Below are 25991 nucleotides of genomic sequence, written 5' to 3' on the forward strand. Positions count from 1 at the left end.
GTGAACACTAGCATGTATATTCGCATGTACATTAGCTGCTGTAAAGTGAAACATGGTGAGACGCTCTGCAGCCTACATGCTGGTAGGTGACATTGACCATGGGGAGGAAAAGTATAGTAGCATTCCAGACTGTATGGAGTGTGGAATCCAAATGCACGTCGTATCAAGTTTTAAAAAGTTATCAATAATAATGTTCTACTCGCTCTAGTTAAAGGTATTATTTCTCTTCCTCTCTTTTTTTACTTGCTTCATTTTCCTCTTATATCACCAATGCAGTATTTTGCAGAGAGCTGAGGAACACAGATGCAGAAGGTGCTGAAGCAATTCCATATACCTTTAGGCAATGAAGGATAGAAAGAAAACCCATACATAGCTGGGTTATAAGGGGAGGCTCTGGGGGTATCTAAGAGTGGCCATGCTGTGTGTGCAGGTTATCTGGAAGCCCAACCAACAATGGGCGGCAGATCAGAGGAACAGCTGAAGCAGGGATGAAGGGCAGGAACAAGGTCTGTATACAGGAAAGGATAGGGCTGTCGACAACAAAAAGATCAGAGCAGTTATGGCTTCATTTCTTTCAAGCCCCTAACTTTCCACAGGTAATAAGGCAAGTCAGACAAGTCGTTTGACTTGTCTGTTTTCATTCTGGAGGTCATTGGACAAGATGACCGCTACAGGAATAGTGTGGGTGGGCCTAAAGATTAGGAAGTTTAAAAATCTACCTTTCCCATTTTTGTTTCCATTTTTTTTTCTAATTTCATTGTCTCACAATCGCATTGTCTCTATCCCCGATTCATTCCATTTCTCTTCTCAGAAGCAGGCTCATTTCATACAACTCTAATAATAAGCACCCTCTAGCCAGAAGAGGGCAGTATTTGGAAGTGTTGAACATAGAAATCCTCCTGGTGCAGGCACAGGCATTAACAAGCTGATGGGTTCTCCTTTTTTCATATGACTTCAGCGAACTGTAAAAGGAGCATGCATTTCTTCTGAAGTCATATCAAATGATTCCTTCATCTCCCCACTCCCAACTTTTTAAAGAAATAATCATCAATACTTAAGATATAAATATCAAGTTGGCTTAATAACAGGTCACATTTTGGCTAGTTTCATGAGAAACTTACACAGCATATGGAATGCAAATATTCACATACTGTGAACAGAAAGTACATGGTGTATTCAGGCAAAACAGATACTTTGCTTAAAGTATGCCTGCTCCTACTAGGCAGTTGGACAAGTAGAATTTGTGTTCTATCAAGTTTAAAAAAATGTACAAGTTAAGACAAGAAAGTATTAACTGTCTCAATACATATTTACAGAGGTCCTATGGGGTGTCACGTACTAGCCGGACAATGGAGTGATGTGTTGATGACTTCAACAAGGAGAGATAGTGGGTCTAGGTGGTGGCATGGACTTGAAAGAAATGATTTTTGAAGAAGGAAGGAAAAGTTCTGAAAAGGGAACGCAATGAGGACTAAAGAGGGTACTCCATCCCTGGGTCCTGTAGTGTGGAATATGGGAATTCAACAGTGTCCTCAAAGGAAAGCTGAGTTTTATTTAGATTAAGAGAATTTTTTCAAACATTTAGAGAAGAAATTGAGGACACGGGAGATTTGGTTGATGACAGGCCATAAGGCAATAAAGAAAGGGGTTGGGAGTAGAGAGCATGGCTGGTTTTCAGAGTGTATAACCTATGTAGTCACACAGAGCCCTTGTGCTCAGAAGGGCCCCATGCTGGTTTTAATGTTTTGCTGATACCATCATGAAATTCTTAATATTTTTTTAACGAGGAGACCGACATTTTTATTTTGCAATAGGCTCTGCAAATTACACAGCTGGAGGTCAGGGAGAAGTTTGAGCAATGTAAGACGAGAGAATTTACAGATCTGTCAGTGGATATGAGGCTTCATAATGCTCCGGGAAGCCAGAATTTCTGGTGGCACTTAAATTAAATGGGGATATAATTCTCAATGAGATTAGTACTGGGGATCTTTTAAGGAATGCTTATTCAGTTCTAACTGAAGCTTCCTTCTAGGACCAGGTGGAGATGTTGAGAGGAGGGATGCTGGGAGGGAGGCAGTGTTCAGAGAGCACTTACTATTCTGTGGGTCAGTAACAGGGAGGCTTAAATGAGAGCATTTGGGGCCTCACTTAGCTTCAGGGGCATTTGGTGCTTAGTCATTTCCTTTCTAGACTTAAGTGTAAAGTGTGGTGCAGGATTAAGGGAGCTTTGGGAGCCTCCAATCTCACTGTAGGTAACCTTGAATGTGGAAGAGAAGTTGTCTTAACCGAAGTTCTAGAGTCAATCACACATTTCAATGTAGTAAAATGTTAGACTTTGGTTTTCTGCTTTCTGATTATAATGTACAGCTTAAAGAGCCTTTTCAAGCTTTCCAAAACTATAGTCTCCTAAGTTTCTTCTAACAAATTTTAGTTTTTATATTTAGATCTTAGCGACCTGAAATTTTATTATTATTATTAGGTGCATATTAGGGATCTAACTTTTTCCCTAATGAAATTTTCTAGTATAATTTATTAATTTATCCTATATATAAATAGGTTCATTTTTGGATGTTCCATTCTGTTCTTTTGATCTATTTTCCCAAGTCCGCAACATTATTACACTGCTTACATGATTATATCTTTAGAGTACATTTTTATATTCTGTAGAAAAGTTAAATTTCTTTTTCAAAGTTTTTTTTTTTGGCTCTTCTTACTCCTTTTTTCTTCTAGATGAACTTTAGAATCAAGCTCATCAAATAACATTGCAAAATTCCTCTAGTATATTGATTTGTATTGAATCATATTAATATATTCTTTTTAGTAATAATCAGCATCTTTTCACTCAGGAACACAATATGTAATCTATGTTTTAAATAATAAATCTTCAATCTTGAATTCTGCTCATCCACTCATGCTAATTTGTTTTACCAATAACTCAATCTTTTTGCACATTTTTGTGGGACCCTTGGCATCTCCCTTTTAAAAGTCATGTGTGTTTTTCAGATAACTCTGAGCAACCATGAATATATAGAGAGTAAAGAATTTGAGAACAGTAAAACCTTTATATCATGAAATTTTCTAAGTGCTAAGGGCTTCTGTTCATTCCTTAAATCTGTGCTATCAAATTGTTTATTCTCTTAAGTGCTCTAGAAAAGATTTGAAACATTTTGCCTTAGACCCTGAAGGTGTCCATATCAATATCTTCCCTAGAATCAAGTGGTTAAAATATAAAGCCATATAAAATTATATGCTAGGCATCATTACAAATCAATATACAGTTGGAAAATCACTTCACATAGCTCACTTTTTAAAGGCAACCAAAATCTTCAGCCATACTCAGCTTGTAAAATAAGGATATTCAGAAAGAAGAAAATAATTTTTATTCAGCCAGTTTACTTATTCCACTGTTCAAGGCTAATCAAGGCATATGATTAATAATAGTCTCTTAAAATTGCATCCTGAGAAATGTTTTCACTTAAGTTTAATGAAAAACACTTGGAAGCAACTGAGTGCTATGGAGGAGTGGTTAGTTATTATCCTTGTTTATAAATTAACATAAGTTTAAAGAGTAGTTGATGCTGAAAGCTAAAATGTTAATTTCTTTTTCATAAACATTTTTCCATCCAAACTGAAACCGAAAGATTGACACGTGTCAGAGGGCAGTTAGCTTGCAAAAGAAGCTCGAGGCCAGAGATTTGAAACCAGAGATGGTGGACTGGATAGGCTGATAAAAACAAGGAGCCCAGTAGGTGGCAATAGAGGTTCTTCCCTTCCCTCTGTCCAGGCATTTTAAGTCATCTCTCTTCTTAACCCATCATTAAGGCAAACCTAATTTCAATTATCTATGGTCACCTTGTTTTCACGGAAATAAGGATGAGAGGATTCAGGGTGGAGTAGGAGGAATGAAAGCTTGTACAGAAAATCTGAGCCCTTGAGAAGGGCTTTGCTTTCCCACATCACTGAAGATGCCTATTTAGAAAGAACACATATGTTTTAGTAGGCTCTGAACATGCTAATTGTAAGGATCTTTGTTTTTAGGTGGGGAGTGACAATACAATTTTAATCACCAATAGCTTTCAGCTTAATAGTAAGGCTTTTGGCTGACTTTCATCCAGCTTATTAGTTCAAAGGGAGCTCACTGAAATCCTTGAACTATTAATGACTGTTATAAAGATTGAAAAATTTAAAATACCAAGTGTTTTCATGCAGAGCAGGGAGAAAACTGAGATGTTACTCGTAAGAAGAACTTCTCCTCTATCAACTTAGGAGAATTTGGAAGAGGAAAACTTCTATACTAGGTTGGATTAGTATTTCCAGATCATACCAACCGAAAGAAGAGATTATTCTATACAATATTTCTCAAAGATCTGTCCAGAAAGGAGACAGGAATTTCTACTGGGTTTTTTTTAATTTCATTTTTAAAGTATAGTTAATGGAAACAATAGTCTTTAGAGCTTAGAGCTTGAGTTCAAAATTCCACTTCCATCAATTACTACCTGTGGGATCTTGAGTAAATGACTTGTCTTTTTTGAACCTCAGTTTTTTTTTTTTAATCTGTAAAATGAGATTGATATATTTACCTCATGGGGTTGTGAGTAATACATGTAAAGCACTTAGAACAGTATTGTCATAAAAAACTACTCAACAAATATTGCCTATTATGGCACAGACAATTAGTGCTCACTGCTTATTTATTTGTTCTTTTACATTTCCCACCTTCCCTTAAAGTTAGTTTCAGACCATGTGCCTAATTATAGCCAATGAACTGGAGCAGAGGGATGGAGGCAGTTAAGAGCCAGTGTGCCTTTGAGCTCTCTCTTTCCCTGATGAGGAAAACTTGGGGGCCACGTATTTCAAATGGTATACCTCCAAGATGCAGAAGTCACCCAGCCCACACCAGGGCATGATGAGGGTGACAAACATACATTGTGTTTAGTCGCTGAGATTTCAGAGCCAATTTATTGCCATAGCATAGCTTCATTATGTAAGGAAGATGTTAACAGTTGACTATTAGAGTTTCTTTATGAATATGCTATTGCTATTTCTAGATAATGACTAATCAAATGTCAAGATAAAATAAGTAGCAGACTGACTTCTAGTTTTTAATAAACTGGTTGTAAACTCCTTTGAGAGTAGAGTCTTCATCTATCTTATTTACCATTGAAATGTCAGTACCTAGAATTTTACTTGGCACAAAGTAAGTGCTTACATATTTTTGTAAAGATACTGCACATTTTCAAGATGCATAGCCCTCTGCATACATTGTGGAGAACATAGGAGATTAAAACCATGGTCTTTGCTCGCAAGGAAAATATAAACCAAAATAAAGAAACAAATACACCTGTCTGTTATCTTGTCCACACCTATCCCCTGGTACACAAACCAGTGACATTGCTGCTTCAACTAAGAAATTATATATTTCAATTCTAATGTAGACAACATACAGAAGGCATTCAGATAACAGAGCGCTCAGAGGGCTGCAAACCACTGGGACAGGAAGAAGAGATAATATCTCAATGGTTAGAGAAAGAGACCCAGGTAACTGTTAGATAGAAAGGTTCGTGAAACAGCTGTCATAAAGACTCAGGGTTCTGAGTTCTGGATGTAAGACTATAAATGTCAGTGAGGTAGGTCAGACTGGAAGAAAAACATATGTTGGAGAAGAGAAAGAAAAATAAGTGAATAGTGGATGCCATAGTATCCACCCTTCAAGACTAAAGTCCTCATTCTCCCAACTGCTGGGACTGGTGACTACTGAAGTCTCTCAGCTGTGACCACTCCAGAAATTGCCCACAGCTGAAGAAAGCCACCTGGCCCAAAGTCTCATCTCCATTCCAGAGACAGCCATATCCGATGACTGACTGATACTAAGTTATAAAAGCTGGGCCCTGTTGCTTCAATAGAGGAATTGTTCTGCAAGACCATCCCAGCTTCAGGGCACTCTACGGAATAATCAGAAATTTCTGTTGTGATGGCATCACAGCTTAACATATCTCACTGCCCAATCTGCTTCTATCACTTCTCCATAGCTATGGATTCCCAAAGTAGGCTCAACACTTACTGCATGCAAATTTCCACCTCAAAATCTGCTCTGCAACAGATAGTAAGGAAGAAACAAATTAATCGAGGGCCACAAAAGCCAGGAAGATCTTTGACTTGTCCGGGCGGGAATAAAAGAGAGTCACGAATGACTTCTCAAAAGAGAATGAAAGTCTGGGAAGGATTGGGCCTGGGTAATGGAATCAAGGCTAGGTAGAGGCAAAGATACTATATTTGGAAAGGCAGATATTGCTCTCAAGAATTCTGCCAGTGCTGCTGTCTATGCAGCACTTCAGTGTAATGCCACTGTCTAGACCCCAGAACGTTTGCCTGGAATGTGTCTGCTATTTTGAAGTCCACTTAGATGCTGAACTACAAGTCTGATGAATAAAAGAAAGTGAAATTCCTTTTTCGGCTCAACTTAAAATAGAATTATTTGACTGCAGATGAGTTCAGGAGTAGCCAGAGGTAAGGGTGATTTCTAGATTTCTGGAGGAAAATCTCAGCATTTTGTAATCCTTTACAATACAAAACTGGGATTGTGAAGGAATGGGCAACTGAAAGGAAGACTTCATCCTCATTTGAAGAGATGAGCACAGCTGCCCCAAACTATAGAAAATACTGATCAGAGAAAATTGTTGACTGTTGACATGGTAACTTTTCTAGGCAGAACTTATATAACATTTAAGATATTTTCTCTAGAATAATAATAAGACATTTTCTTTCTTCCCAACTTTCTTTTGATTTCTTAACTATTGTCTTAAAGATGGTTTTCGTTACACCGGAAGTACCAGGATATAATGTCTGACGTGCCAGTTACTATTATGATAATATTCATTTGACAAAAACTATAGGAAAATCTAATAAATATTGTCAATGGAGTCTTAGGAAATGATTGTTTTGGCTGGAGCTGTTCTGGAAGTGTTGATTGAACACTTAAATAAAAACTTTGGAAAAAAAAGATGACTCTTCCAACATGTTTGTATAGTAGTGCCACTAGTTCAAGTGAGCTTGGCATGCTATACTGGTGCTCCCAGACTGATGGAGCAGACACTGTAAAGTGTAAATGTGGGAATTTGTTCAGAGGAAAGGAGAAAGGTGGAATATCCTAAGGCAGAATGTGTACAATGAATGGTTTTGGCACAAATGAACCCAGTAATATCGGAATGATCTGCATTCTAAGCTCAGCTAAAAAACATTTCTTAAGCCTTTACCCGGTGCCAAATACTGCAAGGGATGTATTGGCACATTTATTAAGAATTAGAACTGGTAAGGCTTTGTGAATTCAGGCATATAAGGAAAAAATGTAAAAGAGAAAAGGGTGAAAATATTAAAATTTGTAATTGAGAAAATTAGGAGAACCAAGTGGCCATAATGAGAAAAGCCTGCTCATTAAAAGTCCTTTGTAACTCTAATTAAGGTGATCCTGTGACTTCTGAGAGCAGAGCTACATTGTGGCATTATGAAGGGTTTAGAAGAATCTGTTCTAGAGTCAGCCTTTCTGAGTTTACATCCCATATCTATCACTACAACTATGGGACTTTGGCTAGTTTCCTTAATTTCCCCACCTCTCAGTTTCCACATCCGTATAACGAGGTTAATACATTACCTCATGAGATTGTTACTAGAAATTCATAAAAATAATTCATGTAGACTGCTCCACATAATGCCTGGCACTCTATAAAAGTCCTTGAATATATTTGCATGTGGTATATGATGGTGGAAATGGTGCCGGGAGGGATATCACCAGAGAAATGAAAACGGGCACCTCTTCTTGGGCTGTAACCCTTGCAAAAGCCCTCCTTAAGCTCTCTAGAGGATAAGAATGGAAAAAAACCACCCAGCACAAGCAGACCGAGGGGCAAAGCTGGGATACATTCTCTTTGGAGTCATTCATCTTGCTGCAGACACCCACGCGGACATGCAATTTCTTTTCTCTTAAGTTTACAGCTTATAGAGTGTCTTAGTATCTGATAGACTGCAGGTACCTTCTGGTGAGACTTAAGCAATTTTCTCAGTTTTTGCTTAATAAGAATAATTCACTCTAAATGCCAGGTCTACATAGTTTCTGATGGATGGAACAGTTTATAAATCCTCAAGATCTTTTTATTATTCTCTGCAAAACAAACCTTTACACTTATTACCTGTGCCCTGAGGGCCTGTTTTATGGAAAGGGTCCTCACTCTAAAGAACAAAGGCAGGCAATGCTTAAAAAAATAAAAATAACAAGCATAATTGTCCTGGACAACTAAGGCTCTCTTCTACTCCAAACCTTGAAACTATTGTTCATTTTAGCACAAATGCATTAGCAAGAACAGGAGTAAGCCAGATTCACAGGACTTCTGTGTCAGCACTGCTGGGTCCTTACATGACAGGTGACAAATGGCTTTCCTTTGCTTTCCTTCACCCCTGCAACCCCTGACATATCTGAACTCTTGCTCTTGCGTTTTCTCGGCTTTTGAGGATAACAAAGAAGCTGCATATTAAGCAGAGATTAAGTAGCCTTTGAAAGGGTTATTTTGGCTTTCATAAGCTTCAGATAAGAAGGAATGAAAGAGAAGTGATTTAGCTTGCCCCAGATGATAATATATTCTGACAAGAGAGAGGAATAGCATCTTTGGGGTCTTTCTCAACCCTGTTTTCTGCATCAATCTTTAACTCCTACCAAATGCATTAGAACCAGGTGATAGAAGGGGTATGCACCAGCTCCCTTTCTTTCTTAGCTGGACATGTGCTTTCTAACTCTTCGCTCACCTTATTCCACCCTCCTGACTCAGCATGTGTGGGAGCCAAGTCGATACTAGAGGATATCTCTGTATGCATCTTTGGTATCAGTTAATTTAATAAAGGACCTTGGCAGGGAGAACACCTTCCGGAGATAGGGTGTTGGGGGACAATTCTCCATGTGTCTCACTTGTCTGAACATCTTGCAAAAGATGTACTGATTGTCTATTTTTCTGGCTACAGTTTTTTAAATGTTTATATAATGTTTCCCTCTAAAGCAAAGGGCAGGCATGCTTACTGCCATTACAGAAGATTCCGTTTCCCTGAGCTTGAGATTCCTGTCCTGTAATATAATCCACGGTGAGTGTGGGTGTATTATGGCTCTTCTCACATTGACCTGCAGGAAGTGGGGCTCAAGGACCAGCACAGAAATGTTGTTACTGCTGTTGTTATGTGTAATAAACTATTCTTCACCTCTGTGCAGGAGTCTTGTGTCTTCTGCCAGCATTCTGAATGTGTTGACCACTGCAATGCTATACATGCTCAGCCTGTCCCACAGCTTTCTCAAATTCTAAAAAACTTATTCTGTCATGTGTGTACAAAAATAGCTGCACTCCATCAGCATTCTCCTTGAATCTTTATTTCTGAAACTTTCTTAAAATATGTCAAAAAAGCAACCCTCAGACAACTTTCTAAATGTTATCACACCTTTGATCCATAGACTAAGGATTAAGGCCCTGTAAATGACCAGGACCATTTTTGTTTAGCAATAACATAAAAGGTATGTCTGCTCCCATTGTACAGATTGGGCCAGTCATTCTGACACATTCACTTATGCCAATCAATTTATGCACTAACGTTAAAAATATTTTTCACAGAGGTGAATAAAATAAACATCGTTTTTGTCTTTATGGAAATTATAGACTACTAGGGCAGAAAATATTAGAAATAATTACATAAAATTACTTAATACATCACAAATACTATGAAGGAGATAAATATTATGAAATATATGAAGCATGATACAAAATGATGTAATGGGGGATTTTTTATTATCAAATATTAAAAGAGCACAAGTTAGCAAATAACACAAAATTTTTGAACAACTGAGAAATTGAGATCCTCATTTGCTTTTTTTCTTTTCTTTTTTTTTTTTGGCTTGGATCTACCAGGTAAAGCTTTTTTTCTTTTCTTTCTTTTTTTTTTTTTGGCTTGGATCTAGCAGATAAACAAGAAATAAGAACTAAAATACATGTTCTTCACAATTTTACCCAAATAAAAGAACATTTCCCCTGGGTAAATTGGATTTTTGAAAGGTTTCATGAAGATCTCTAGAGAAAGAAAAAATTGCTTCAGTGACAATCTTTGAGAAGTTTATTGGCTATTATATAGGAATTAGAAGCTGAAGGGAATCTGAGAGAAAAAGAGGCAGGCTTTACTTACAAGAAAGACTTAATACCTGGAATAATTTTCTCACTTTTCCAAGCAATGTTTTAGACTGCATTTAGGTGACTACACCCTGCAATGACAAATGCCTAATCTGTTAATTTATAAAATAAGCCAGTTGAAATAAGGGAGGGGGGGAAACACATATAAAGCAATGGTTGGTTAGAATCTAAATAAAACTTTCAACAGGCAACTCTCACTTCATTCAGTTCATAGGTTTGATTTGAGCAAAAAATTTACAAAACAGGATCAACTGGTATTCAAGAGCTTTAGGGAATATTCTGTTTATCATATCTATCTGTCTGTCTCTACCTTTCTCTCCCTGTATACATGTAAAGTGATTTGTATTTATTGCCTTAGTTTTCCAAATAATTCAAACATGAGTGTTTGAGTCACAAAGACTATTTTTAAGTGAGAATGAAGAAAAGATGGGAGAGGAATGGATTTGACGGAAGGATGGTTAAAAAAAACAAAAAAAGGTATTATTATGTTCATCTAGATTAAAGGAAACTAATCCAATTGAAATTCTTCTTTTGAGGTGGTGCCAGAAAGGAATTTGTTTTTCTTTGTAGTAATGCTAAGACTTGAAATAACTTACCTAGTAATTAGTTACTTCATGGGAAAGAAGAGTCTCATTTGTGTTTGCATTACTGAAAATGAAGGTAAAGAAGCCAAGATGTGGTAGACCAGTTCTCTTCGTCTGTCAGCAATGGTAGATGTTTATCTGTTTCCCTCTGAATGCTGCATGTATATCTGGTTGAGGTTGAGGCTTGCTGCCAAGGCATACAGAACTGATCCTTGCAATCCAGCAAACCACATTGCTTTCAGCTATTGCTTCTGACTTGGTGACCCTTACTACACAGCTCATTTTGGGGAGGGATTGTTCAATATTATTTTCTCTTGTTCCTAAAAGCAAATACATTACAAATTAGTATAAGGTTTCTGATTTTATTTTACAGCATTGTTAGAGAAGCATGTTTTCTCCAACTCTCTAACAGTCCTTTCCTTCAACATGTTGACTTTACGAGACTTTCACTCCTGCCATCAAGGTCAAATAAAAGGTTCAAACATCTGCAGCCTTTTCTTTCACTTCTCTATCCTATGAGGGAGAGAACCATGGGCAAGATATGGATTGGGTAAAAAAGCCATTTTGTATAACAGAAGCAAGACTTTATTGATTATATTGTCTACTTTTAGAAATATCCACAGGGTGTTTGATTTCTTTCTTCACATCCAACACTGGCTGTTTCTGACACCTAGCAATAAAATCGTGGTGTTTCCTGTAGGAGTCTTGGTGATTGCTACTACTTTACCTGAATTACCTGTTATAAAATAATATAAGCAGTTGCCTTATATTGTATTAATGAAGGAAGTTCTCCTGAGTCAAAGTCAGTCTCACATTTCCTAAACAGAGAACCACCGTACCATATTGTGAGGGTGTTCTTATTCCTATTTCTACAAAGATGGATCTAGGTGAAACTGCATTGAGAATTTTGTATAGAGTCAACCATTTCCATTTAATGACAACTGAAAGTAAAGCAAAGATGTCTTCTAGAGAAAGTTATCCTACATATGCAAAAATTTCCATTGGCAATTTGAAGTGTTTTGATCCAATGAGAGGTTATGAAAGAATATCTTTAGATGGGTTTTTCAGTAGGGTAGACTAAGGGCTTTTGTTGGTCTGTATGTCACTCTGTGTCTCCCAGGGTCTTAAGCAGAGAGATGTTTATCCCAACCACTGATTTTTGACCAGGCTTCATCAGAGTCAGTTGGGAAACTTTTAAAATAATACAGATTTGAAGACACAGATTTGAAGTCCCAAGGATTCAGGTTCCATCAGCCTGAGACACAACTTTGGAATCAGTGTTGTTAATAAGACTCACATTTAATTGCAAGGTGTGCCATGTTTGATAAATAGTTTTCAAATTCTTAAGATACTTTAGTTATTTTTTCCTCATTTTTCTGAAAACACGAGGAAATAAAATTGACCTCTGATCATGTCCAAATAAATATCCCAGTGCTTTTTATAATTTTTGTTTTTCAAAAAAAATGTTGTGGTGGCAAACACTAGACTGTTAGGGGAAAGCCAGCTCAGGCAAACATGTAATATGTCAAATATGTCTTAGGTATTCTCAGACCCTCCCTTTGTCCATAGTTGTCTGGGTGTCTGGACTACTAATGATAGATTATACTGTGAAAATGAACAGTCTCAAAATCTCAAAGGCTTAATACAGCAAAGTTTATTTACTACACATGCTATGATGGACTTTGGCTTTGATCCATAGCATTTTCTCTGAGGCTCAGGCTGCAAGAAGCCTCTGTTTAGAACATTGCTGGTTATTGTGGCAGAGGGGCAAAGAAGACATGGTGAAACATGCTTAGGCTCTTCAAGTTTCTGCGTAGAGAAGGTGACAATAGCTGTGCCTGAATTCCATGGGCAGTGTGTATACTCCTACCCCAACAGGGAGAGATAGTACATATTTCAGAATGAAAGTGCACCATATAATACTTTTTAGAAAATAATAATGCTGTTCTTTTTGTTTGTTCATTTGTTTGAAACAGGGTCTCATTCTGTAGCCCAGGCTGGAGTGCAGAGGTGCAATCTTGGCTCACTGCAACCTCCACCTCCTGAGCTCAAGCAATTCTCGTGACTCAGCCTCCTTAGTCGCTGGAATTACAGGTGTGCCACCACCAGGTCTGGCTTATTTTTGTATTTTTAGTAGAGGCAGGGTTTCTCCATGTTGGGCAGACTGGTTGTGAACTCCTGGCCTCATGTGATCTGGCCACCTTGTCCTCCCAAGGTATTGGGATTACAGGTGTGAGCCACTGCGCCCAGCCTAATAGTGCTGTTCTTAAAGCAACAGAAAACAAGTATTTCTTGAATGCTACCATGTTCCAGACACTGCCTAGATATTGAGAATATAGCAGTAGGTAAAACACAGAAAATCCTAGAACTCTTGGGACTTCCACTGAAGGGATGCAAGGGGGACATAAAAATAAATTTTTTTGAAGAAAAACAAATAGGAAAAGGGACTAAGAGTGATGGGATACTGAGGGTTCGATTTAGACAGGTTCATTAGAAAAGCGTCTTGAGAAGACATATTTGAGCATGGTATATAAAGAAAAGAAAGAAGGCTACAAGACTGGGAGGAAAAGACCTTGAGATAAAACAGCAATTGCAAAAATTCTAAGACAGGAACACATGTGGCCTGACTTAGGAACTATCAGGTCAGAATGAATATGGAAAAGAGTGGAAAAGAGTGAGCCTATGGAAGAAAGAAATACAGTAGAGGAACCAGGAACCTGATTAGATAGAACCCTGAAGACCATGGTAAAGTCTTTGAATTATTTTGCAGTGAGATGAGAAACAACTGGAGGATTTTCAGCAAAGGAGGAACATGATAATATTTTCATTTTAAAGGAATCTTTCTACCTCCTGTTTGGATATAAACTGGCCAAGGCAGCCAGATCGCTTGAGCCCAGAAGTTCAAGGCCAGCCTGGGCAACAAGGTGAAACCCCATCTCTACAAAAATACAAAAATTAACTGGGCACAGTGGCTTGTGCTTATAGTCCCAGATACTTAGGAGGCTGAGGTGGGAGGATTGCTTGAGCCTGGGAGGCACAGGTTGCAATGAGAGAGCTGAAGTTACACCACTGCACTCCAGCCTGGGTGACAGAGCAAGACCCTCTCTGAGAAGAAAAAAAAAAAAAAAAAGAGCGGAAGAGGGTGACCTGATCAGCCAGGAGGCCATTGCAGGTAGTTAAAGAGAGAAATGTTGGTGGCTTGGACCAAGTTGATAGTAGTAAAAGTGGCGAGAAGTAGTCATTTTGAGAATATATTGTAGAAATAGAGCTGTCTGGATTTCCTGATGGGTTGGATGTAAGTTCTGAAAGAAGAGAAGAGACAGGAAAATTTCTAGGTTGTTGACCTGAGCAACTGGGTGAATGGAAGTCCACTTACTGAGCTGAGAACTTGGAGGTGAGGTAGAGGAAGATAAAAAGTTAGTTTTTGAAAAAATTAAATGTGTGATACCCATTATACATTCAAGTTTGGGTATATGAATCTGAAACACAGAGGAGAGTCTGGGGTAAGTTTTAAATTAGGGAGCCAAGATATGTATAAGATCACTTAGCAAATAATTAGAGATAGAAATGAGAAGAGGTCCAGGGTTGAGCCCTGGCATCCTCCAGCATTTTGGAGCTTGGGATGGGAGAATACCCTGCAAGGACACTGCGTAGGAGAAGACAGTTGCTATGGTTTGTCTGCGTCCCCACCCATATCTCACTTTGAATTGCAATAATCCCCACAAGTCAAGAGCGAGGCCAAGTGGAGATAACTGAATCATGTTCTCTTGGTAGTGAATAAGTCTCACGAGATCTGATGGCCTCATAAATGGGAGTTCTCCTGCACATGCTCTCTCTTGCCTGCTGCCATGTGAGACATGACTTTGCTCCTCCTTGCCTTCTGCCATGATTCTAAGACCTCCCCAGCCATGCGGAATTGTGAGTACATTTAACCTCTTTTTCTTTTAAATTACCCAGTCTCAGGTATGTCTTTATCAGCAGTGTGAGAACAGACTAACACAATAGTATGGTAGGAGAAAACTCTGAGTGTAGTATTCCAAAACCTTGTGAAGAAAACCTTTTGAGAAGTGCTCATGCATGTCAAATTAGATGTTGATGAAAATGAGGACGGAAAACTGACTGCTAATTTCACCATTGTGAAGGTCATTGGTCATTTTGGCAAGGAAGGTTTAGGTGAAAGTATAAAGGTAAAAAAAAAAAAAAAAAAAAAAACTTGACTTGAGTGGGAATGGAAACTGAGAATTTGGAGAGCAAACATATACTCTTTAAAAACTATTACTATAAATGGCAACAGATAAGGTTCATTACTCAGTAGTTATCTTTTCAACTGTAATTATACCATTTTATGTGCTTGCCAGTAGTAGTCTAAGAGTCTCAGTTGTTCCACATCTCAGTCAGCACTTGGTATGGTCAGTTTTAGTTTTAGCCATTCTAGTGAGTACATAGTTGTATCTCATTGTGAGTCTAATTTGCATTTCTCTGATGACCATTGATATTGAGCATCATTTCATGAGCTTATTGGTCATTTTTTGTGTAGCTTCTTTTGCTAAGTACTTTTCAAATTGCGCATTTTCTTATTGGGTCTTCAATTTTTATAATTGAGATGTATGAGTGCTTTCATTATGCTGGATACAAGTTATTTGTCTGATACATGTTTTGCCAATATTTTCTCATCATCCATGGCTTGCTTACTGTTTTGCTCCTCGTCAGCTTTTCATTCTGAAATTCTCTTTTCACTCTCCAGCTTCTGGAAACTCATTTTCCTCCTTCCCCTGGCCAGAAATGTGGGATATTTCTTGGCGTTTTACTGCTTCTACTGCAGCAGATCATGGCCAGAGCCTACCAATAGGGCAGAACCACAAGAGGAAAGAGAAAAAAATGAGAACCATCTCTGTGTAGTCGCTTCTCCAAGATTTGATTCTCTTCCAAATATGGCTACAGGTAGTTGTTTTTCGTATTTTCTACAGAGCTTTTAAAGCTGTAATCAGTGGGAGGGACGAAATATAATGAATTTATGTGTTATGCCAATACCAAAAAACCCAAAAAGTTTTTAATTTTTATATAGATAAAAACTTTAGTATTTTCACCAGGATACATTTTGTGTTTTGTTCAATAAGGTCTTTTTCACCACAAGGTAGGAGAAATACACACACACACACATATTTATTTATTATATATAGTCTATTTTGTCTCTTTTGGCACTTTCAAAGTTCTTTGGTTTTGTTTGTTTATTTTATCTGAAGTTTACTTAGTTGTCCAAATACAATTTATTTGTAAAAAATTTTAGTTGTGATAAAATATGTTTCTTAACCACACTTAAGTTGTACTTAAATGTACAACTTAGTAGTGTCACAGTGTCAAATATTTTCACATTGTTGTGTATCCACTCTCCATAATATTTTCATCTTGCAAAACTGAAACTCTATACCCATTAAACCACAACTACCTACTTCTTCCTCTCAAATTTCTTTTTTGTTTTTTGGTTTTTGGTTTTGTCATGGGGTGACTTTGATTTTTTTTTTAATAGATGATGAATGGTCCAAGGACCATTTGTTGTATAGTACATAACTTTTCCACTCATTTGAAGTGCCACTTTTAAGTATAAATCGAATATATATTTATACATTTATTTATTTATTTTAAATATTTACACATACATTAATTTGTTTCTGGGTTGCATTTCATTCTATTGATCAATTTGATGTATTGATCAACTTTGTATGTGATTTAATTTAAGTTATCAGCCTAAAATCGTCCATTATAACTATAAGATATTTTAAGTAACTCCAAGGTAACGACATAACAAAGAATAGACTATACAAAACTATGTAACCATAAAAATTAAAAAATTAAAATTAAAATATGTTTAAATAAAAATTATACAAAGGAAAAGAGAAAAATTCAAGGCACTTCTATACAAAAAAATCAGCAAAACACAAAGGAAGACAACAAGAGATGAAAAGACAGATGAAAGAAAAATAAGGCAAACATAAAGCAATTAACAAAATAGTTATAGTAAATCCTTCCATATCAATAATTACTTTAAATGCAAATGAAATAAACTTCCCTATCAAAATATGCAGAATAGCTGAATGGATTTTTTTTAAATGAGTACAGACACAGCTATATGCTATTTATAAAAAAATCCACTTTAGATTTAAGGACAATATAGACTGGAATGAAGGAATGAGAAAAGGTGTTCTGTGCAAATGGTTACCAAAAGAGAGTAGAGGTGGCTATATTTAAATTATCCAAAATAGACTTTAAATAAAAAATTGTCACAAGCGGCAAAGAAAGACATTATATAATGACAAAAGAATCAAACCACCAGGAAGTTATAACAATATAAATATATATATGCATTTAACATTAGAGCACCTAAATATATAAAACAGATATTGACAGGTTGAAAAAGAAATAAGTAGTAATATAATAATAGTAGGAGACCTCAATACCCCACTTTCAATAATGGATAGATCATCCGGACAGAAGATCAATAAACAGATAACTTAAACAATACCATAGACCAAATGAACCTACCAGATATGTAGAAAACATTCCACTTAACATCACTAGAATACACATTTTCCTCAATCATACACAGAACTTTATTCAGCATACAGCACATGTTAGGTCACAAAACAACTCTTAACAAATTAAATAAGATTAAAATAACACCAAGTATCTTTTCTGACTGAAAATAGAAATCAATAGCAGGAAGAAAACTGGGAAATTCACAAATATGTAGAAATTAAACAATATACTCTTCAACAACCATTGAGTCAGAGAAATAATCAAAAAGAAAAAAAGGAAATACCTCGAGACAAACAAAAATGAAAACACAACATACTAAAATATGAGATGCAGCAAAAGTAATAGTATGAGGGAAATTTACTGCGATTAACATCTACAATAAAAACAAGAAATACTGAAAACAAGCAAGCTAACAAACAAGCAAGGAACTAGAAATAAAAGAACAAACTAAGCCTAAAATTAGGAGATGAAAGAAAACAAAAATTAGAGTAGGAATAAATGAAATAGAGGAATAATAGAAAAAAAATCAGCAAAACTAAGAGTTGGTTTTTGAAAAGAGAAAATAAAATATGCAAACACTTAACCAAACTAACTAAGAAGAGAGAAGGTTCAAATACATAAAATCAGAAAGAAAAGAGGAGACAAGACAATTAATGCCACAGAAATAACAAAAGATCATAAGTGACTACTATGAACAAATATATCCAACAAACTGGTTAACCTAGAAGAAATGGATTAATTCCTGGAAACATACAATTTACCAAGACTAATTTATGAAGAAGTAGAAAATCTGACCTAAAACTAGTTTGAAGATACAATTGATAATCAAAAACTTTCTAACAAAGAAAAATCCAGGACCAGATAGATTCACTGGTGAATTCTTCCAAAACATATAAAGGAGAATTAATGCCAATTCTTCTCAAGTCTTCCAAAAAATAGAAGAGAAGGGAATGCACCAAAGCAGACAAAGATACCACAAGAAAAGAAAATTTCAGGCCAATATTCTTGATAAATATAGAAGCAAACTCCTCAACAAAATACTAGTAAACCTAATCCAACAGTATGTTAAAAGGATCACACACCCTGAATAAGTGGGATTTCTTCCTGGGATGCAAGAATGGTTTAACATATGAAAATAAATTAATGTGATATACCACATTAAAAGAAAAAGGATTAAAATCATAAGATCATCTCAATAGATACAGAAAAAGTATGTCACAAAATTTAACACTCTTTGATGATAAGAACTGTCAACCAACTTAGAATAGAATGAAAGTAACTCAACAAGACATAGGCCACATAAGATAAGCCCTCAGCTAACATCAATTCAGCAGCAAAAATCTAAAAGCTTTTCCTCTAAGATCAAGAACAAGGCAAGAATGCCCACTCTACCCACTTTTCTTCAATGTAGTGCTAGAAGTTCCAGCCAGAACAATTAGGCAAGAAAAAAATAAGTAAAAGACATGCAAATTGCAAGTAATGAAGTAAATTGTTCCTGTTTGTAGATGACATAATCTTATGTATAAATAATCCTCAATTAAAAACCTGTTAAAATAAACAAATTCAGTAAGGTTGCAGGATACAAAATCAACATTCAAAAATCAATTATGTTTCTATACACTAACAAACTATCTGAAAAGGACATTAGGCATACAATACCATTTACAGTAACATCGGAAAGAATAAAACACTTAGGAGTAAACATAACTAAGAAGGTTAAAGACTTGCATTCTGAAAACTACAAAACACTGATGAAAGAAAGAAGACACAAAGAAATGGAAAGACAGCCCACATTCATGGGATCTGCTGTATTGCATAATTTTACTCACACGAGGTATTTAAAATAAACAAATTTTTGGAATCAAAGAGTGGAATGGTGGTTGCCAGGGGCTCAGTTTGGGGGAAGGAGAAATAAGGAATGACTAATCAGAGGGCATAAAGTTTCAGTTAAGTTAAGCAAGGCAAGTTCTAGAGATCTGTTTTGTAACATTGTACCTATAGCCAACAACACTGCATTGTACACTTAAAAATCTGGGAAGGTAGACTTCATCTTGACTGTTCTTACCACAATAAAACAAAATTTGAAAAAGTAAATATCGTATGAAGTAGTAATCTAACTTTTAAAAATGGTTATTCAGTTGTTCTGATACCACTTTTTGCTTAGTCCGTCATTTTCTCACTGATTTGAAGTCGCTTCTTTTAATATAAACTATATTTATACCCATGCACGCATTTCTGGATGCTCTATACTCTTCTATTGACTTATTTGTTTATTAATTTTTCAGTATTTAGCAGTACTATTTTAAACCCTTTCGATCATGATGTATATTATTTTTTAGTGAAATTCTCCATTAAAAGTGTTAATATTTTACTTAATGTTTTTGCATCTAGTTTTAGAAGAAGTCTATTGTGTTCTCTTCTTTTAGTATCCTGGTCTGATTTTGAAGAATCTACTCAGAAAATACTCTGCACCTGGCTTTTGACTATATTTCCCATTTTGTCTGTGGTACTGGTTTATTCTGCTTTTTAATTTCTTGATGCAAACCTCATTAATGTATAATTTTCTAGGAATGTCAGTTATTTTGGTTTTTGAAAATTACTTTGTGTAAAAATATTCTCTTATCGTTTTACAAATTCCTGAATTAGTAGTTTTGTTTTTATTATTAATCTAATTTTTTAAAAACTCTTAATCAGATTGCCAAAAGTTTGTTGTTTTATTGGCGTTCTCAAAGAGGCGACTGATGTGGTTTGGCTGTGTCCCCACCCAAATCTCATGTCAGATTGTAATCCCCAATGTTGAGGGAGGGACCTGGTGGGAGGCGATTGGATCATAAAGGTGGATTTCCCCCTTGCTGTTCGTATGATAGTGAGTGAGTTCTTAGGGTATCTGGTTGTTTAAAAGTATGTAGCACTTTCCCCTTTGCTCTCTGTCTCCTGATACGCCATGTGAAGATGTGCTTGCTTCCTCTTCACCTTCTGCCATGATTGTAAGTTTCCTAAGGCCTCCCAGCCATACCTCCTGTACAGCCTGTGGAACTGCGACTCAGTTAAACCTCTTTTCTTCATATGTTACCCAGTCTCAAGTAGCTTTTTATAGCATGGTAAGAACGAACTAATACAGCAACCTTTTACTTTACTTACATTACTTCTGTATTCTATCATGTTCTATTTCCTATTTAATTAGTTCATACTTCTATCTTTTGTATTTTCTCTTACATTCCTTAGGTGTATTTTTTTCCATTCACTCATGAGCTTATAACATTTAGCTTATTTAAATTTAATTTCTATTTTACTATATAGTTTTAAACCTATATTTTTTAAAAAATATTATCATATGTGTGTTTTCAAGTTTCTAAGTGAATTGACTTTCTCATCTTGGTTTCTCTCTTTTTATCTATCCGTTAGGAATTTTAAATTTTATTTTATTACATTCTGGTTTGAAGATGTGACATTATACTTTCTGATTTGGGGGATTTATTAACATTTTATTTTAGCTGAATACCTGATCTACTACTTTGAATGAACCTTCTGTGTTTGAAAAAAAAAGTTCTTTTCACAAATGCATATTTGTTTGTTTAGATGTATTGTTTTTTCCATATCTTCTATATAATCATACATTTTTTTGTCTATCTATTGTATTTGTGAGAGAGGTTTGTTAAAGTCTCCCAAATTAGAATCCTCCCTTGTTGCTGGACTACTCCCAGAACAGTCATCCCAAAATACCTATGTATTGCACTTTCCATGACTTTCCATAACCTCTGGAACCAACTCAGAGTTTCAGAGGGAGAGAGCTGGGAAGACAATGCCCAAAGGTCCTTAATGCAATGCCTGTTTCATCATCAGTTTGCTTCCCCAGCTGAAGCCAGATCTGTAGTAGTATACTTGGCAAGTCAGACCCTCTCTCTGAAGGTAACTGCATGTAATTAATGAGCAAAGCATTCTTTCTATATATGACATTATTTGTAAGATGTACTTGATGTAATGGAAGAAATTGAAAATTCCCTGGGGAAAGTCTTTGTATACACTCTGGGCACTTATTTACTTCCATGAAATACAGATTTGTAAACTATTAAATGACCAAACAACTTTGACAATAGTATCTCCTTTTCAAAAAAAAGAAAGTTTGACTCATAAAGAAGTAAAGATGTCATAGATTCAGAGGAAATTTTCCAAAGCAAATTAAAATTAAAGTTTATTATTGTTCATATAGGATTTTTATATACACTAGATAATTTTGTACTAGCAACAATTCTGTGACAGAAGTAAAAAGCCGTATGACTATCATCACAATTCTGATATATACCACTGAGTACCCAGAATCAGAAGTGACTCATTCAAAGTTATACGACTCAAACGTGATGAAGCCAATATTGGAATACACACGTTATGATTGCAAATTTCAAGTTATTTACACTGCATCGTAGCAACCCCCTTACAACCTAGAGATGAAATTTCTGTGGGACAATTATCCTTGGCTTTCGATTCATGTGTATGATAAAGTTATGGAAATGGGAATTTCCTCAAATGTAGCTGTTGCATAAATACTAGTTGATTTAAAATAAATGTGCTGAATCTCTGAAGCACGGGATCACTGGGCTTCCTGGCCTTGGGAGAGTTGGTAGGGTTGGCCAGTGGGCACACTAGTAGGAGACCCAGGGAAGGAGGAGAACGAGGTCCAGACATTTGTTTCCCACATTTCCTCTTTGCTGGTTGCGGTGGGCTGGCCATTTTCTTTAAATGAGGATCCCAGCTCTTAAGGGGAGACATTTCACCCAGTTCTCTCTTCTTCCCTGTTCCAGTAGCAGTTTCTTCCCCTGAACCCCTTAGGACTAGGGTGACAGTGGTTACCTACTGTCATTTACCCCAAGTACTACACCATCCCTTGTGGTTTCTCTGTGTCTTACCTATATCTTTGTAAATGGTCTCTTTTTTAAACAATCCTCAAATTGTATGCTTTGATGTGGCAGCTGTTTCTTGCAAGGACCGTGACTGATGAAGGAAACAAGTTACTCTTAAAGTATGACTTAAGTGAAAAAAGCTGGGTGAAGGGACAAGTTTCCTAGCCCGTCCATATGCTAACATCTGATTAATTCAGTTTTGGAAAGGAGTTGGCCCTTTTAACATATTCTTCATTGGGGATTACACATTTTCTGGACCAGAATCATAATCAGATCCAAAGATTTCTAATACTTTAGATATTATTAATAAAATTTACCAGTAACAGAAAAAATAAAGAAAAACAATCTTTCCAGTTTCCAAGCAGAAAGAAAACCCCAAGCATTGCTCCTAAACCACTCTGTCACCAAGCAAACTTAATTGCCACCCCATCCTGAGAAATTTTTTAGAAGAGTTAGCGTCCTCTGATCTTTAGACTTTGAATTAAGGCAGGCACAGGGTACTGCAAAGGCTCACTTCCCAAAACTCTTTGTAAGTAGTGAGACAGACTGATTATCACATGCTAAAGGAGGAATTGAAACAACCCACGTCCAGCAGTCTCTGCGTGCTGGAGACTGCATGAGAGTTCACACACACAGACACACACACACACACACACACACACACACGGCCAGAAGGGCAATCCTGCAGAGAAAATGGCGTTATCCTCAGAATTCATTTTGGTGTTTGGGGACTACATGGGAATGGAGACTATTTACTTCTCTTCTGAGCCAGAGCAGGGTGATATGCTGACATGTCTGGTATTTTCTGCCAGTTGGCTACAATTTGGGTGAGTGGGAAAATATACTCCATTCCCATTCTCCTCCCTTATTTCCTTGCCATGGCTAATTTTTAATATAATGCCATAAGGGATATTAAATATTCAGCAACATAATTGCTTAATCAATATAAGATAGGTTTCCACTGTCAAAGTGGAAAGGAGCATCACCCTCTAGTGGATTTGTTTTCCTGTTGTTTGTATGTACAGCAGTTAGACTGACTACCTTTATTCCTTTCTTTGCATTTTAATGAGAAGAGGGATTGAAAAATAAAATATATTGGTTGATGCTCCCTGAAGGTGAAGTGGAACAAAGCAAGAGTACATCTTTCATATTTTTTTTTGAGACAGAGTCTGGCTCTGTCGCCCAGGCTAGAGTGCAGTGGCCGGATCTCACCTCACTGCAAGCTCTGCCTCCCAGGTTTAGGCCATTCTCCTGCCTCAGCCTCCTGAGTAGCTGGGACTACAGGCGCCCGCCACCTCGCCCGGCTAGTTTTTTGTATTTTTTAGTAGAGACGGGGTCTCACCATGTTAGCCAGGATGGTCTCGATCTCCTGACCTCATGATCCACTCTTTCATTTTAATAATTTTCAGCTTTGAAGCAAAATTTCTTTTTCGTCATTCAAGATAAGGAAATAAAGTGGTCTACTAGAAACTTAAATGTTTACATTTGTGTTCTTGACCAGTAAGTACGGGTTGCTAGTTCCTTGGTTACATTTTTAGCAGCGTAACCAATGTATCTTCAGACAATGAACTTAGGAGTGTAGTCATAGCACAAAATAACAACAACAAAAAAATTGTGCATCAGTCTTTCTAGGTTTGAAACAATGAAAATAAGAGGATGTAGTTAGAGACTAAAATTATAATTGCCAAAATTAACATTTATTCTCTAGTTTCTCAAAGTGAGGAGCCATTGCAGTATTTTAAATTAAAATTGATACATTAAGAACCATAGGAGACATCAGCAAAATGACCGACTAGAAGCTCCTAGAACTTTCCTCCCAGCCACACACAAAAATGCCTCAAAATAACAAACAATTTACATTACAACCAACATAACTAAAGGAGAGCACCAGCGAACAGCAAAACAACTGTACAGCAGAAATCCTGTAGAGCACAGAAATTCAAGATGGCCACACAGATAAGAGAAGGAAAGGGCTCGTCCTTACCACCCCATCCCCCAGGCGGGGTCAGTTAGGAACCAGGAGGGGTTTCTCCCTGTAGAAAAAAGGTAAGCAGGAGGATCCCACTTGCCACTGTGAACAACTGCCGTCTTTGCTACTGGAGACTCTGCAGTCCTCATAGGCTCTGCGCCCTGCTGAGGGAGCTCCCTGCAATCCATACCCTGAGTTACACTCCGAAGAGGGGTAGATTCTGTGCCCTACCCTGCCACTCCGCCTCCACCTGGCCTGTGCTGCTCTGTAACAAATGGGAACCAAAGCTACCTAGAGTGTCCTGCTGGGGGCGAGTAGCCCTTTGCATTCCTCCATCCCTAAGGTTCAGCCATTACTGTCAGTAGCTACCATCCCTTCCCAACTCCACACCCCCAGCCAAGCTCCTGCTATGCCCTCCCTGTGAAGACCAAGCTACTGCAGAGCCGCTCCATTTCCCCCATCCTAGTTTCTGGTGCGCCCTCCCGTTAGGGCTGAGCTAAACTGGTGCCCTGGCCATAGAGACCTGAGGCCTCAAACTATTGAAGCAGTCATGCCCTAGCACTATAACTGAGGCAGCATCCTGGCCCATAGGCACCTCCAGCACCCCAGAGCAGTTGCCACTCACCCCGTTTTATAGCGGAGGCAGCACCCCACCACCTGAAGGAGCTGAGTCTCTTCCACACCAGAGAAGCTGTGCCTTCCAGCACCACAACTGACATGGCACCCCACCACCTGGGAAGCTAGAGGCTCCACTGATCCCACCCTCTGGAATCCAGAGACTCCACTGAAAATATACTGATATGTACACTCACTCCACTACACTGATGTGTTGTTGTGCTTTTTGGGGCTGAGCAGATATGGCCGAGCCATGCCACCTTGACTTCTAAGCCAAAGAGCTACAATGCCCCACTGACTTGGAACTGGACTAGCCCTCACAGTTTGAGCTGCTGAGGCCCCCCACCTCTCTGGGATGCAATCATCACAGCACCATTTCTCACCCTCCAGGGCCCAAACCCTGGCAGCATCTTGCCATTCTTGGGACCTTGCTGCTGCTGCTGCACCTGGCCTCACAGAGTCTGGGCTACTGCCTTGTTCCACCATCCCAGGCTTCAGAGTCACCACCGCCTGGTACTTCATGCCCCAGAGCCAGATCTGCTGTTACGCCCTGTTGGCTCCAGGTCCTGAATAGCAGTTGTGCCCTGCTCCCCAGGGCATTCCTTATTCTCCAGAGCCGTATCAGTACTGTGCCCTGCCTATAAGGGTCAGAAAACAGCTGTATCTCAGCGCCTTGAACCAGTGTGCCTCAGAGCAACAGACTCCTAGCATTGTTTCAGACAATGATGGTATGAAAATAGAAGTCAATAACAGGAGCAATCTTGAAAATTTACAAGTATGTAAAGTTAAACAACATGTTCCTGAATAACCAACGGGTCAAGGAAGAAATCAAAAGGGAAATTTAAAAATATATTGAGAGGAATGACAATGGAAGCACAACACACCAAAACTATGTGATGCAGCAAAAGCAGTTCTCAGAGGGAACTTTATAGCAATAAATGCCTACTTAACAAAACAGAAGAAAGATTGCAAATAAATAGTCTAACATTATGCCTCAAGACACTAGGAGAAAAAGAACAACTAAACTCAAAATTAGTAGAGAAAAGGAAATAAACTGAAACAGAAATGAATCAAATGAAGAACAGAAAACTATATAATCAATAAAAGTTAATTTTTGCAAAAAATACACAAAATTTACTAAATTTACAAAACTTTAATTAAAGAAAAAAGAGAAGACACC

This window comes from Colobus angolensis, unplaced genomic scaffold, assembly GCF_000951035.1.
Source record: "Colobus angolensis palliatus isolate OR3802 unplaced genomic scaffold, Cang.pa_1.0 Scaffold62, whole genome shotgun sequence".
NCBI classification, from domain to species: Eukaryota; Metazoa; Chordata; class Mammalia; order Primates; family Cercopithecidae; genus Colobus; species Colobus angolensis.